We start from the raw sequence: 16447 nt of genomic DNA, 5'->3' as shown, positions 1-16447 counted from the left end.
GCTACATGCTAACATCAGGGAACCTTGTCATCTACATGTAGCTACATGCTAACATCAGGGAACCTTGTCATCTACATGTAGCTACATGATAACATCAGGGAAACGTGTCATCTACATGTAGCTACATGATAACATCAGGGAAACGTGTCATCTACACGTAGCTACATGATAACATCAGGGAAACGTGTCATCTACACGTAGCTACATGATAACATCAGGGAAACGTGTCATCTACACGTAGCTACATGATAACATCAGGGAAACGTGTCATTTACATGTAGCTACATGCTAACATCAGGGAAACGTGTCATCTACACGTAGCTACATGATAACATCAGGGAAACGTGTCATCTACATGTAGCTACATGCTAACATCAGGGAAACATGTCATCTACACGTAGCTACATGCTAACATCAGGGAACTTTGTCATCTACATGTAGCTACATGCTAACATCAGGGAAACATGTCATCTACATGTAGCTACATGATAACATCAGGGAAACGTGTCATCTACATGTAGCTACATGATAACATCAGGGAAACGTGTCATCTACATTTAGCTACATGCTCACATCAGGGAAACGTGTCATCTACATGTAGCTACATGATAACATCAGGGAAACATGTCATCTACATGTAGCTACATGATAACATCAGGGAAACGTGTCATCTACATGTAGCTACATGATAACATCAGGGAAACATGTCATCTACATGTAGCTACATGATAACATCAGGGAAACGTGTCATCTACACGTAGCTACATGCTAACATCAGGGAAACATGTCATCTACACGTAGCTACATGCTAACATCAGGAAAACGTGTCATCTACACATAGCTACATGCTAACATCAGGGAAACGTGTCATCTACACGTAGCTACATGATAACATCAGGGAAACATGTCATCTACACGTAGCTACATGCTAACATCAGGGAAACGTGTCATCTACATGTAGCTACATGCTAACATCAGGGAACCTTGTCATCTACATGTAGCTACATGATAACATCAGGGAAACATGTCATCTACATGTAGCTACATGCTAACATCAGGGAACCTTGTCATCTACATGTAGTTACATGATAACATCAGGGAAACGTGTCATCTACATGTAGCTACATGATAACATCAGGGAAACGTGTCATTTACATGTAGCTACATGCTAACATCAGGGAAACGTGTCATCTACACGTAGCTACATGATAACATCAGGGAAACGTGTCATCTACATGTAGCTACATGCTAACATCAGGGAAACATGTCATCTACACGTAGCTACATGCTAACATCAGGGAACCTTGTCATCTAAATGTAGCTACATGCTAACATCAGGGAAACGTGTCATCTACATGTAGCTACATGATAACATCAGGGAAACTTGTCATCTACATTTAGCTACATGCTAACATCAGGGAAACGTGTCATCTACATGTAGTTACATGATAACATCAGGGAACCTTGTCATCTACATTTAGCTACATGCTAACATCAGAGAAACGTGTCATCTACATGTAGTTACATGATAACATCAGGGAAACGTGTCATCTACATGTAGTTACATGATAACATCAGGGAAACTTGTCATCTACATTTAGCTACATGCTAACATCAGGGAAACGTGTCATCTACATTTAGCTACATGCTAACATCAGGGAACCTTGTCATCTACATTTAGCTACATGCTAACATCAGGGAAACGTGTCATCTACACGTAGCTACATGATAACATCAGGGAAACATGTCATCTACACGTAGCTACATGCTAACATCAGGGAAACGTGTCATCTACATGTAGCTACATGCTAACATCAGGGAACCTTGTCATCTACATTTAGCTACATGCTAACATCAGGGAAACGTGTCATCTACACGTAGCTACATGCTAACATCAGGGAAACATGTCATCTACACGTAGCTACATGATAACATCAGGGAAACGTGTCATCTACACGTAGCTACATGATAACATCAGGGAAACATGTCATCTACACGTAGCTACATGATAACATCAGGGAAACGTGTCATCTACATGTAGCTACATGCTAACATCAGGGAAACATGTCATCTACACGTAGCTACATGCTAACATCAGGGAACCTTGTCATCTACATGTAGCTACATGCTAACATCAGGGAAACGTGTCATCTACATGTAGCTACATGATAACATCAGGGAAACTTGTCATCTACATTTAGCTACATGCTAACATCAGGGAAACGTGTCATCTACATGTAGTTACATGATAACATCAGGGAACCTTGTCATCTACATTTAGCTACATGCTAACATCAGAGAAACGTGTCATCTACATGTAGTTACATGATAACATCAGGGAAACTTGTCATCTACATTTAGCTACATGCTAACATCAGGGAAACGTGTCATCTACATTTAGCTACATGCTAACATCAGGGAACCTTGTCATCCACATTTAGCTACATGCTAACATCAGGGAAACGTGTCATCTACACGTAGCTACATGATAACATCAGGGAAACATGTCATCTACACGTAGCTACATGCTAACATCAGGGAAACATGTCATCTACACGTAGCTACATGCTAACATCAGGGAACCTTGTCATCTACATGTAGCTACATGCTAACATCAGGGAAACGTGTCATCTACATGTAGCTACATGCTAACATCAGGGAACCTTGTCATCTACATGTAGCTACATGCTAACATCAGGGAACCTTGTCATCTACATGTAGCTACATGATAACATCAGGGAAACGTGTCATCTACATGTAGCTACATGATAACATCAGGGAAACGTGTCATCTACACGTAGCTACATGATAACATCAGGGAAACGTGTCATCTACACGTAGCTACATGATAACATCAGGGAAACGTGTCATCTACACGTAGCTACATGATAACATCAGGGAAACGTGTCATTTACATGTAGCTACATGCTAACATCAGGGAAACGTGTCATCTACACGTAGCTACATGATAACATCAGGGAAACGTGTCATCTACATGTAGCTACATGCTAACATCAGGGAAACATGTCATCTACACGTAGCTACATGCTAACATCAGGGAACTTTGTCATCTACATGTAGCTACATGCTAACATCAGGGAAACATGTCATCTACATGTAGCTACATGATAACATCAGGGAAACGTGTCATCTACATGTAGCTACATGATAACATCAGGGAAACGTGTCATCTACATTTAGCTACATGCTCACATCAGGGAAACGTGTCATCTACATGTAGCTACATGATAACATCAGGGAAACATGTCATCTACATGTAGCTACATGATAACATCAGGGAAACGTGTCATCTACATGTAGCTACATGATAACATCAGGGAAACATGTCATCTACATGTAGCTACATGATAACATCAGGGAAACGTGTCATCTACACGTAGCTACATGCTAACATCAGGGAAACATGTCATCTACACGTAGCTACATGCTAACATCAGGAAAACGTGTCATCTACACATAGCTACATGCTAACATCAGGGAAACGTGTCATCTACACGTAGCTACATTATAACATCAGGGAAACATGTCATCTACACGTAGCTACATGCTAACATCAGGGAAACGTGTCATCTACATGTAGCTACATGCTAACATCAGGGAACCTTGTCATCTACATGTAGCTACATGATAACATCAGGGAAACATGTCATCTACATGTAGCTACATGCTAACATCAGGGAACCTTGTCATCTACATGTAGTTACATGATAACATCAGGGAAACGTGTCATCTACATGTAGCTACATGATAACATCAGGGAAACGTGTCATTTACATGTAGCTACATGCTAACATCAGGGAAACGTGTCATCTACACGTAGCTACATGATAACATCAGGGAAACGTGTCATCTACATGTAGCTACATGCTAACATCAGGGAAACATGTCATCTACACGTAGCTACATGCTAACATCAGGGAAACGTGTCATCTACATGTAGCTACATGATAACATCAGGGAAACTTGTCATCTACATTTAGCTACATGCTAACATCAGGGAAACGTGTCATCTACATGTAGTTACATGATAACATCAGGGAACCTTGTCATCTACATTTAGCTACATGCTAACATCAGAGAAACGTGTCATCTACATGTAGTTACATGATAACATCAGGGAAACGTGTCATCTATATGTAGTTACATGATAACATCAGGGAAACTTGTCATCTACATTTAGCTACATGCTAACATCAGGGAAACGTGTCATCTACATTTAGCTACATGCTAACATCAGGGAACCTTGTCATCTACATTTAGCTACATGCTAACATCAGGGAAACGTGTCATCTACACGTAGCTACATGATAACATCAGGGAAACATGTCATCTACACGTAGCTACATGCTAACATCAGGGAAACGTGTCATCTACATGTAGCTACATGCTAACATCAGGGAACCTTGTCATCTACATTTAGCTACATGCTAACATCAGGGAAACGTGTCATCTACACGTAGCTACATGCTAACATCAGGGAAACATGTCATCTACACGTAGCTACATGATAACATCAGGGAAACGTGTCATCTACACGTAGCTACATGATAACATCAGGGAAACATGTCATCTACACGTAGCTACATGCTAACATCAGGGAAACGTGTCATCTACATGTAGCTACATGATAACATCAGGGAAACGTGTCATTTACATGTAGCTACATGCTAACATCAGGGAAACGTGTCATCTACACGTAGCTACATGATAACATCAGGGAAACGTGTCATCTACATGTAGCTACATGCTAACATCAGGGAAACATGTCATCTACACGTAGCTACATGCTAACATCAGGGAACCTTGTCATCTACATGTAGCTACATGATAACATCAGGGAAACTTGTCATCTACATTTAGCTACATGCTAACATCAGGGAAACGTGTCATCTACATGTAGTTACATGATAACATCAGGGAACCTTGTCATCTACATTTAGCTACATGCTAACATCAGAGAAACGTGTCATCTACATGTAGTTACATGATAACATCAGGGAAACTTGTCATCTACATTTAGCTACATGCTAACATCAGGGAAACGTGTCATCTACATTTAGCTACATGCTAACATCAGGGAACCTTGTCATCCACATTTAGCTACATGCTAACATCAGGGAAACGTGTCATCTACACGTAGCTACATGATAACATCAGGGAAACATGTCATCTACACGTAGCTACATGCTAACATCAGGGAAACGTGTCATCTACATGTAGCTACATGCTAACATCAGGGAACCTTGTCATCTACATGTAGCTACATGATAACATCAGGGAAACGTGTCATCTACATGTAGCTACATGCTAACATCAGGGAACCTTGTCATCTACATGTAGCTACATGCTAACATCAGGGAAACGTGTCATCTACATGTAGCTACATGATAACATCAGGGAAACGTGTCATCTACATGTAGCTACATGATAACATCAGGGAAACGTGTCATCTACACGTAGCTACATGATAACATCAGGGAAACGTGTCATCTACACGTAGCTACATGATAACATCAGGGAAACGTGTCATCTACACGTAGCTACATGATAACATCAGGGAAACGTGTCATCTACACGTAGCTACATGATAACATCAGGGAAACGTGTCATTTACATGTAACTACATGCTAACATCAGGGAAACGTGTCATCTACACGTAGCTACATGATAACATCAGGGAAACGTGTCATCTACATGTAGCTACATGCTAACATCAGGGAAACATGTCATCTACACGTAGCTACATGATAACATCAGGGAAACGTGTCATCTACACGTAGCTACATGATAACATCAGGGAAACGTGTCATTTACATGTAGCTACATGCTAACATCAGGGAAACGTGTCATCTACACGTAGCTACATGATAACATCAGGGAAACGTGTCATCTACATGTAGCTACATGCTAACATCAGGGAAACATGTCATCTACACGTAGCTACATGCTAACATCAGGGAACTTTGTCATCTACATGTAGCTACATGATAACATCAGGGAAACGTGTCATCTACATGTAGCTACATGCTAACATCAGGGAAACATGTCATCTACACGTAGCTACATGCTAACATCAGGGAACTTTGTCATCTACATGTAGCTACATGCTAACATCAGGGAAACATGTCATCTACATGTAGCTACATGATAACATCAGGGAAACGTGTCATCTACATGTAGCTACATGATAACATCAGGGAAACGTGTCATCTACATTTAGCTACATGCTCACATCAGGGAAACGTGTCATCTACATGTAGCTACATGATAACATCAGGGAAACATGTCATCTACATGTAGCTACATGATAACATCAGGGAAACGTGTCATCTACATGTAGCTACATGATAACATCAGGGAAACATGTCATCTACATGTAGCTACATGATAACATCAGGGAAACGTGTCATCTACACGTAGCTACATGCTAACATCAGGGAAACATGTCATCTACACGTAGCTACATGCTAACATCAGGAAAACGTGTCATCTACACATAGCTACATGCTAACATCAGGGAAACGTGTCATCTACACGTAGCTACATTATAACATCAGGGAAACATGTCATCTACACGTAGCTACATGCTAACATCAGGGAAACGTGTCATCTACATGTAGCTACATGCTAACATCAGGGAACCTTGTCATCTACATGTAGCTACATGATAACATCAGGGAAACATGTCATCTACATGTAGCTACATGCTAACATCAGGGAACCTTGTCATCTACATGTAGTTACATGATAACATCAGGGAAACGTGTCATCTACATGTAGCTACATGATAACATCAGGGAAACGTGTCATTTACATGTAGCTACATGCTAACATCAGGGAAACGTGTCATCTACACGTAGCTACATGATAACATCAGGGAAACGTGTCATCTACATGTAGCTACATGCTAACATCAGGGAAACATGTCATCTACACGTAGCTACATGCTAACATCAGGGAAACGTGTCATCTACATGTAGCTACATGATAACATCAGGGAAACTTGTCATCTACATTTAGCTACATGCTAACATCAGGGAAACGTGTCATCTACATGTAGTTACATGATAACATCAGGGAACCTTGTCATCTACATTTAGCTACATGCTAACATCAGAGAAACGTGTCATCTACATGTAGTTACATGATAACATCAGGGAAACGTGTCATCTACATGTAGCTACATGCTAACATCAGGGAAACATGTCATCTACACGTAGCTACATGCTAACATCAGGGAACCTTGTCATCTAAATGTAGCTACATGCTAACATCAGGGAAACGTGTCATCTACATGTAGCTACATGATAACATCAGGGAAACTTGTCATCTACATTTAGCTACATGCTAACATCAGGGAAACGTGTCATCTACATGTAGTTACATGATAACATCAGGGAACCTTGTCATCTACATTTAGCTACATGCTAACATCAGAGAAACGTGTCATCTACATGTAGTTACATGATAACATCAGGGAAACGTGTCATCTACATGTAGTTACATGATAACATCAGGGAAACTTGTCATCTACATTTAGCTACATGCTAACATCAGGGAAACGTGTCATCTACATTTAGCTACATGCTAACATCAGGGAACCTTGTCATCTACATTTAGCTACATGCTAACATCAGGGAAACGTGTCATCTACACGTAGCTACATGATAACATCAGGGAAACATGTCATCTACACGTAGCTACATGCTAACATCAGGGAAACGTGTCATCTACATGTAGCTACATGCTAACATCAGGGAACCTTGTCATCTACATTTAGCTACATGCTAACATCAGGGAAACGTGTCATCTACACGTAGCTACATGCTAACATCAGGGAAACATGTCATCTACACGTAGCTACATGATAACATCAGGGAAACGTGTCATCTACACGTAGCTACATGATAACATCAGGGAAACATGTCATCTACACGTAGCTACATGATAACATCAGGGAAACGTGTCATCTACATGTAGCTACATGCTAACATCAGGGAAACATGTCATCTACACGTAGCTACATGCTAACATCAGGGAACCTTGTCATCTACATGTAGCTACATGCTAACATCAGGGAAACGTGTCATCTACATGTAGCTACATGATAACATCAGGGAAACTTGTCATCTACATTTAGCTACATGCTAACATCAGGGAAACGTGTCATCTACATGTAGTTACATGATAACATCAGGGAACCTTGTCATCTACATTTAGCTACATGCTAACATCAGAGAAACGTGTCATCTACATGTAGTTACATGATAACATCAGGGAAACTTGTCATCTACATTTAGCTACATGCTAACATCAGGGAAACGTGTCATCTACATTTAGCTACATGCTAACATCAGGGAACCTTGTCATCCACATTTAGCTACATGCTAACATCAGGGAAACGTGTCATCTACACGTAGCTACATGATAACATCAGGGAAACATGTCATCTACACGTAGCTACATGCTAACATCAGGGAAACATGTCATCTACACGTAGCTACATGCTAACATCAGGGAACCTTGTCATCTACATGTAGCTACATGCTAACATCAGGGAAACGTGTCATCTACATGTAGCTACATGCTAACATCAGGGAACCTTGTCATCTACATGTAGCTACATGCTAACATCAGGGAACCTTGTCATCTACATGTAGCTACATGATAACATCAGGGAAACGTGTCATCTACATGTAGCTACATGATAACATCAGGGAAACGTGTCATCTACACGTAGCTACATGATAACATCAGGGAAACGTGTCATCTACACGTAGCTACATGATAACATCAGGGAAACGTGTCATCTACACGTAGCTACATGATAACATCAGGGAAACGTGTCATTTACATGTAGCTACATGCTAACATCAGGGAAACGTGTCATCTACACGTAGCTACATGATAACATCAGGGAAACGTGTCATCTACATGTAGCTACATGCTAACATCAGGGAAACATGTCATCTACACGTAGCTACATGCTAACATCAGGGAACTTTGTCATCTACATGTAGCTACATGCTAACATCAGGGAAACATGTCATCTACATGTAGCTACATGATAACATCAGGGAAACGTGTCATCTACATGTAGCTACATGATAACATCAGGGAAACGTGTCATCTACATTTAGCTACATGCTCACATCAGGGAAACGTGTCATCTACATGTAGCTACATGATAACATCAGGGAAACATGTCATCTACATGTAGCTACATGATAACATCAGGGAAACGTGTCATCTACATGTAGCTACATGATAACATCAGGGAAACATGTCATCTACATGTAGCTACATGATAACATCAGGGAAACGTGTCATCTACACGTAGCTACATGCTAACATCAGGGAAACATGTCATCTACACGTAGCTACATGCTAACATCAGGAAAACGTGTCATCTACACATAGCTACATGCTAACATCAGGGAAACGTGTCATCTACACGTAGCTACATTATAACATCAGGGAAACATGTCATCTACACGTAGCTACATGCTAACATCAGGGAAACGTGTCATCTACATGTAGCTACATGCTAACATCAGGGAACCTTGTCATCTACATGTAGCTACATGATAACATCAGGGAAACATGTCATCTACATGTAGCTACATGCTAACATCAGGGAACCTTGTCATCTACATGTAGTTACATGATAACATCAGGGAAACGTGTCATCTACATGTAGCTACATGATAACATCAGGGAAACGTGTCATTTACATGTAGCTACATGCTAACATCAGGGAAACGTGTCATCTACACGTAGCTACATGATAACATCAGGGAAACGTGTCATCTACATGTAGCTACATGCTAACATCAGGGAAACATGTCATCTACACGTAGCTACATGCTAACATCAGGGAAACGTGTCATCTACATGTAGCTACATGATAACATCAGGGAAACTTGTCATCTACATTTAGCTACATGCTAACATCAGGGAAACGTGTCATCTACATGTAGTTACATGATAACATCAGGGAACCTTGTCATCTACATTTAGCTACATGCTAACATCAGAGAAACGTGTCATCTACATGTAGTTACATGATAACATCAGGGAAACGTGTCATCTACATGTAGTTACATGATAACATCAGGGAAACTTGTCATCTACATTTAGCTACATGCTAACATCAGGGAAACGTGTCATCTACATTTAGCTACATGCTAACATCAGGGAACCTTGTCATCTACATTTAGCTACATGCTAACATCAGGGAAACGTGTCATCTACACGTAGCTACATGATAACATCAGGGAAACATGTCATCTACACGTAGCTACATGCTAACATCAGGGAAACGTGTCATCTACATGTAGCTACATGCTAACATCAGGGAACCTTGTCATCTACATTTAGCTACATGCTAACATCAGGGAAACGTGTCATCTACACGTAGCTACATGCTAACATCAGGGAAACATGTCATCTACACGTAGCTACATGATAACATCAGGGAAACGTGTCATCTACACGTAGCTACATGATAACATCAGGGAAACATGTCATCTACACGTAGCTACATGCTAACATCAGGGAAACGTGTCATCTACATGTAGCTACATGATAACATCAGGGAAACGTGTCATTTACATGTAGCTACATGCTAACATCAGGGAAACGTGTCATCTACACGTAGCTACATGATAACATCAGGGAAACGTGTCATCTACATGTAGCTACATGCTAACATCAGGGAAACATGTCATCTACACGTAGCTACATGCTAACATCAGGGAACCTTGTCATCTACATGTAGCTACATGATAACATCAGGGAAACTTGTCATCTACATTTAGCTACATGCTAACATCAGGGAAACGTGTCATCTACATGTAGTTACATGATAACATCAGGGAACCTTGTCATCTACATTTAGCTACATGCTAACATCAGAGAAACGTGTCATCTACATGTAGTTACATGATAACATCAGGGAAACTTGTCATCTACATTTAGCTACATGCTAACATCAGGGAAACGTGTCATCTACATTTAGCTACATGCTAACATCAGGGAACCTTGTCATCCACATTTAGCTACATGCTAACATCAGGGAAACGTGTCATCTACACGTAGCTACATGATAACATCAGGGAAACATGTCATCTACACGTAGCTACATGCTAACATCAGGGAAACGTGTCATCTACATGTAGCTACATGCTAACATCAGGGAACCTTGTCATCTACATGTAGCTACATGATAACATCAGGGAAACGTGTCATCTACATGTAGCTACATGCTAACATCAGGGAACCTTGTCATCTACATGTAGCTACATGCTAACATCAGGGAAACGTGTCATCTACATGTAGCTACATGATAACATCAGGGAAACGTGTCATCTACATGTAGCTACATGATAACATCAGGGAAACGTGTCATCTACACGTAGCTACATGATAACATCAGGGAAACGTGTCATCTACACGTAGCTACATGATAACATCAGGGAAACGTGTCATCTACACGTAGCTACATGATAACATCAGGGAAACGTGTCATCTACACGTAGCTACATGATAACATCAGGGAAACGTGTCATTTACATGTAACTACATGCTAACATCAGGGAAACGTGTCATCTACACGTAGCTACATGATAACATCAGGGAAACGTGTCATCTACATGTAGCTACATGCTAACATCAGGGAAACATGTCATCTACACGTAGCTACATGATAACATCAGGGAAACGTGTCATCTACACGTAGCTACATGATAACATCAGGGAAACGTGTCATTTACATGTAGCTACATGCTAACATCAGGGAAACGTGTCATCTACACGTAGCTACATGATAACATCAGGGAAACGTGTCATCTACATGTAGCTACATGCTAACATCAGGGAAACATGTCATCTACACGTAGCTACATGCTAACATCAGGGAACTTTGTCATCTACATGTAGCTACATGATAACATCAGGGAAACGTGTCATCTACATGTAGCTACATGCTAACATCAGGGAAACATGTCATCTACACGTAGCTACATGCTAACATCAGGGAACTTTGTCATCTACATGTAGCTACATGCTAACATCAGGGAAACATGTCATCTACATGTAGCTACATGATAACATCAGGGAAACGTGTCATCTACATGTAGCTACATGATAACATCAGGGAAACGTGTCATCTACATTTAGCTACATGCTCACATCAGGGAAACGTGTCATCTACATGTAGCTACATGATAACATCAGGGAAACATGTCATCTACATGTAGCTACATGATAACATCAGGGAAACGTGTCATCTACATGTAGCTACATGATAACATCAGGGAAACATGTCATCTACATGTAGCTACATGATAACATCAGGGAAACGTGTCATCTACACGTAGCTACATGCTAACATCAGGGAAACATGTCATCTACACGTAGCTACATGCTAACATCAGGAAAACGTGTCATCTACACATAGCTACATGCTAACATCAGGGAAACGTGTCATCTACACGTAGCTACATTATAACATCAGGGAAACATGTCATCTACACGTAGCTACATGCTAACATCAGGGAAACGTGTCATCTACATGTAGCTACATGCTAACATCAGGGAACCTTGTCATCTACATGTAGCTACATGATAACATCAGGGAAACATGTCATCTACATGTAGCTACATGCTAACATCAGGGAACCTTGTCATCTACATGTAGTTACATGATAACATCAGGGAAACGTGTCATCTACATGTAGCTACATGATAACATCAGGGAAACGTGTCATTTACATGTAGCTACATGCTAACATCAGGGAAACGTGTCATCTACACGTAGCTACATGATAACATCAGGGAAACGTGTCATCTACATGTAGCTACATGCTAACATCAGGGAAACATGTCATCTACACGTAGCTACATGCTAACATCAGGGAAACGTGTCATCTACATGTAGCTACATGATAACATCAGGGAAACTTGTCATCTACATTTAGCTACATGCTAACATCAGGGAAACGTGTCATCTACATGTAGTTACATGATAACATCAGGGAACCTTGTCATCTACATTTAGCTACATGCTAACATCAGAGAAACGTGTCATCTACATGTAGTTACATGATAACATCAGGGAAACGTGTCATCTACATGTAGTTACATGATAACATCAGGGAAACTTGTCATCTACATTTAGCTACATGCTAACATCAGGGAAACGTGTCATCTACATTTAGCTACATGCTAACATCAGGGAACCTTGTCATCTACATTTAGCTACATGCTAACATCAGGGAAACGTGTCATCTACACGTAGCTACATGATAACATCAGGGAAACATGTCATCTACACGTAGCTACATGCTAACATCAGGGAAACGTGTCATCTACATGTAGCTACATGCTAACATCAGGGAACCTTGTCATCTACATTTAGCTACATGCTAACATCAGGGAAACGTGTCATCTACACGTAGCTACATGCTAACATCAGGGAAACATGTCATCTACACGTAGCTACATGATAACATCAGGGAAACGTGTCATCTACACGTAGCTACATGATAACATCAGGGAAACATGTCATCTACACGTAGCTACATGCTAACATCAGGGAAACGTGTCATCTACATGTAGCTACATGATAACATCAGGGAAACGTGTCATTTACATGTAGCTACATGCTAACATCAGGGAAACGTGTCATCTACACGTAGCTACATGATAACATCAGGGAAACATGTCATCTACATGTAGCTACATGCTAACATCAGGGAAACATGTCATCTACACGTAGCTACATGCTAACATCAGGGAACCTTGTCATCTACATGTAGCTACATGCTAACATCAGGGAAACGTGTCATCTACATGTAGCTACATGATAACATCAGGGAAACTTGTCATCTACATTTAGCTACATGCTAACATCAGGGAAACGTGTCATCTACATGTAGTTACATGATAACATCAGGGAACCTTGTCATCTACATTTAGCTACATGCTAACATCAGAGAAACGTGTCATCTACATGTAGTTACATGATAACATCAGGGAAACTTGTCATCTACATTTAGCTACATGCTAACATCAGGGAAACGTGTCATCTACATTTAGCTACATGCTAACATCAGGGAACCTTGTCATCCACATTTAGCTACATGCTAACATCAGGGAAACGTGTCATCTACACGTAGCTACATGATAACATCAGGGAAACATGTCATCTACACGTAGCTACATGCTAACATCAGGGAAACGTGTCATCTACATGTAGCTACATGCTAACATCAGGGAACCTTGTCATCTACATGTAGCTACATGATAACATCAGGGAAACGTGTCATCTACATGTAGCTACATGCTAACATCAGGGAACCTTGTCATCTACATGTAGCTACATGCTAACATCAGGGAAACGTGTCATCTACATGTAGCTACATGATAACATCAGGGAAACGTGTCATCTACATGTAGCTACATGATAACATCAGGGAAACGTGTCATCTACATGTAGCTACATGATAACATCAGGGAAACGTGTCATCTACACGTAGCTACATGATAACATCAGGGAAACGTGTCATCTACACGTAGCTACATGATAACATCAGGGAAACGTGTCATCTACACGTAGCTACATGATAACATCAGGGAAACGTGTCATTTACATGTAACTACATGCTAACATCAGGGAAACGTGTCATCTACACGTAGCTACATGATAACATCAGGGAAACGTGTCATCTACATGTAGCTACATGCTAACATCAGGGAAACATGTCATCTACACGTAGCTACATGATAACATCAGGGAAACGTGTCATCTACACGTAGCTACATGATAACATCAGGGAAACGTGTCATTTACATGTAGCTACATGCTAACATCAGGGAAACGTGTCATCTACACGTAGCTACATGATAACATCAGGGAAACGTGTCATCTACATGTAGCTACATGCTAACATCAGGGAAACATGTCATCTACACGTAGCTACATGCTAACATCAGGGAACTTTGTCATCTACATGTAGCTACATGATAACATCAGGGAAACGTGTCATCTACATGTAGCTACATGATAACATCAGGGAAACGTGTCATCTACATTTAGCTACATGCTCACATCAGGGAAACGTGTCATCTACATGTAGCTACATGATAACATCAGGGAAACATGTCATCTACATGTAGCTACATGATAACATCAGGGAAACGTGTCATCTACATGTAGCTACATGATAACATCAGGGAAACATGTCATCTACATGTAGCTACATGATAACATCAGGGAAACGTGTCATCTACACGTAGCTACATGCTAACATCCTTCAAATTCTACTGAAGATCAAGTCCTTCCCTCAGAGAATTGTCAAGGACATGTATGGATCATCAGCAGGCACAAAGTTACACAATTCTCTTTGCACAGTTTACTGGTATTGAAGGCAGGGTCTCCCACTCGCTAGCCTGTTCCAATGTGTGCTCACAGAATGTTAAGGAGGAGTTTTGCCTAGTCTCTGTAGGACCCGAGTTGAAAGGACTCCTCCTACTAAGAAAGCATCCTTGACTTTGAGGTGTTCTATGAGTCCTCAGCAGAACTCGAAGGAGTCTTGACATTGGAACAGTCCTTTGGAGGGATTCAATGATGGAGCCTCCTTGAAATTCAGCTGCTTAAAGGTTCATTCTCACTGCCGCGATGCGGAAATGCAGGACGGATTTGCACAATATTCGTGCAGCGCTTTTCCGTGCTCAAACCATACACACGGGGGCGGAATTTCGCGTTGTTGTGTTCCAAGTCCAAGCAGCAGCGAGCTAGCAAGCTAACGTTTAACAAGCATTAACATCAACTTTCTTTAGCACTTACCACTCTCATTCTCAGCCACCAAGCTGGACAATGGACTGCCAGACGTTGTCCTTTAATTCATTAAAACCCGTCTGTTATCAAAAAGGACGGGGTGCTGTAAAACGAGGTTTATCAATCTTTCTCCCATACTGTCCTGCCTGACTGGATTTCGGACTCTCCCGGGTCTGCGCGACTATAAACAAACAGTTTCATTGGCGCAGCTGTGTAGTTACACCAGCGAATTCCACGGGGGTCAAAGTCTGGGCGGAAAGTTTTTTCACTGCACGAAAGTTCCACCCCGGAGTGCAAACTTCCATAAGAACCCATGAAATCTATGGGGTGCTGTTTGTAAAGTGGCTCACGCTGAAAATAACATCAACATTTTGCCACATTTAGCTTCAAACAATGTTTAAAAAAGTATTGTGAATTTTTTAACGTCACCTTTTACCACATTTACAGCAATATTTGTTGACTTAGAAATATATTAAATAGTTAAATCTAAATATTAAATGTGGCACCTAAATGTTAAATGCTAAATCTAAATATTAAATCTAAATCTAAATGCTAAATCTAAATCTAAATGTTAAATCTAAATAT

At 40.7% G+C, this 16447-nt stretch overlaps 1 protein-coding gene across 1 annotated transcript in view; it reads right to left on the bottom strand.

Moving 5' to 3' along the window:
• The window catches only part of LOC117265049 (uncharacterized), a 41702-nt gene extending 25676 nt beyond the window's left edge, over positions 1-16026 (bottom strand). The window contains exon 1 of the mRNA XM_078162617.1: positions 15872-16026. The gene's annotated coding sequence lies outside the window, so the exon portion shown is untranslated. The remainder of the gene's footprint in view (positions 1-15871) is intronic.
• Positions 16027-16447: the final 421 nt, after the last annotated feature.

The sequence above is a fragment of the Epinephelus lanceolatus genome, chromosome 20, assembly GCF_041903045.1.
Source record: "Epinephelus lanceolatus isolate andai-2023 chromosome 20, ASM4190304v1, whole genome shotgun sequence".
In the NCBI taxonomy this organism is placed as follows: Eukaryota; Metazoa; Chordata; class Actinopteri; order Perciformes; family Serranidae; genus Epinephelus; species Epinephelus lanceolatus.
The sequence above is the reverse complement of the archived record's forward strand: the minus strand, read 5'-3'. Positions and strand labels throughout refer to the sequence as shown.